The 1793-nt window shown below is 45.2% G+C and overlaps 1 protein-coding gene across 1 annotated transcript in view; it reads left to right on the top strand.

The window, feature by feature from the left end:
* The window catches only part of LOC131892129 (synaptotagmin-5-like), a 54720-nt gene that overhangs the window by 46913 nt on the left and 6014 nt on the right, over positions 1-1793 (top strand). The window lies entirely within an intron of this gene.

Raw genomic sequence — 1793 nt, 5'->3', positions numbered from 1 at the left:
TGAATTAAACGTCGTCTTTTTTCGCTAAGGAGACAAACGTTTGTTCCGTTCTCCGAGATAGTGAACTTATTGGCGCGTTAGAGAGAAACACTCATATGTCCCTCGATGAAGCAAGCCTCACAATCACTGATGCGTGTGTGGAAGAGTACATTAGTCTTGGTCTAAATAAGATCAAGACGCGAGGGGACCTAATCAATGTACCTCCACACCGTAAAAAGCTCTTTCCAAAGAGATGCCGATTAAAGTCGAGCCTCAAAGTGATTGGCCCGACATCACCCCGTATTTTCAAATGCTTGACTGAACTTGATAAGCAGATCAAGGAGTCTATAGATGTCGAGGAACAAGACCGGGAATTGGCAGCTCTGGAGCAACTGAAGTCCAATCCAAAGGCTTTTTATGCTTATGCTAACCTCAGGCGCAAGTTTACCCCCAGAGTTGGTCCGCTCATCGTTGATGGTGTCATCCTTAATGACGAGTTGAGCAAAGCAAACACTCAGCGAGCAATACAAAAATGTGTTTTCCACCCCCCGCGCCGTACCGCTCATCAATCTGTTGTCCCAACCTTTGGATGATCCTCCCCTTAACATCACAGAGGAAAGTGTTCTCTGGGCTGTAGGTTCCCTAAACCTAGCTCAGCCGGACCTGATGGGATAACCGCAGCCTTTCTCTAGGAATATGCACCTGAATTAATTTGAGCTCTGACCACACAAATCAAGAAGTCCGTCAACCTTCGTGTTTTCCCCGACTCGCTAAAAATGGGCCACATCACTCCAATCTTCAATGGTGAGGATCACCCCCTCCAAAGAGTTACCGTCCCATCTCATTGACATCAAATCTGGCCAAAGTGTATGAAAAAGTGGTTAAAGAGTTTCTATTGGACCATCTCATCCAAAGTGGTCAAATCCCCAGTCATCAACACGGTTTCTTGTCTAAAATGAGTACAACTACCCAACTCATCGAGCACTTGGAACATGTGCGAGCAGTAATGACAAGCCATGATATAGTAGACGTCATCTACCTGGACTTTGCAAAGGCCTTCGATAAGGTAGACCATGGCTTACTTTTGCAAAGGCTCGAATACCTTAACATCCCCAAGAGTCTCTTAAGATGGATCAAATCGTTCCTTACGAATAGGAAACAGAGGGTCAAAGTGGGCCATATCTACAGTGACCCAGTTAAGATCATTTCGGGCATTCCGCAGGGCACTAAACTCGGGCCAATACTTTTTATCCTATACATCTCACCTTTACCTGGCCAGGTGAAGAATTGCATGATCTCATCTTTTACTGACGACCCGAGCTCATCGTTGGTAGAAATGGCCAAGATTGCTCCCTTCTCCAAGAGGACCTTAATAATGTATACAAATGGGTCGACGAGAGCAACATGGAACTAAATGGATCCAAATTCCAGATCATATCATATAGCTAGCTCATCGACTTTCCCTCCACATTACTTAGATAATGAGGGAGCTGAGATTGAAGTTTTCTCTTGCACCAAAGACCTTGGTGTTACTCTTCAGGATGATGGAAAATTCAATGTTCACCTCAGCGAGAAGCTAACTAAAGCTGCTCATATGGCAGGTTGGGCCTTACGCACTTTCAAGACCAGGGATAGGTTAGCTATGGTAACCATCTACAAATCCATCGTACAACCCCATCGGGACTATGCCTCATTGAATTGAAGCCCATATCGTGTTGGCGAACTAAACAAAATGGATAGTATACTCCGGCGCTCCACTCGGCAAATCACTGGAATGTCTAAACTCTCCTACTGGGATCGACTTCAGCATCTAC

This window comes from Tigriopus californicus, chromosome 12 (genome assembly GCF_007210705.1).
Source record: "Tigriopus californicus strain San Diego chromosome 12, Tcal_SD_v2.1, whole genome shotgun sequence".
NCBI lineage: Eukaryota > Metazoa > Arthropoda > Copepoda > Harpacticoida > Harpacticidae > Tigriopus > Tigriopus californicus.
Note: the sequence above shows the minus strand (reverse complement) of the source record. Positions and strands in the feature narration are given on the sequence as shown.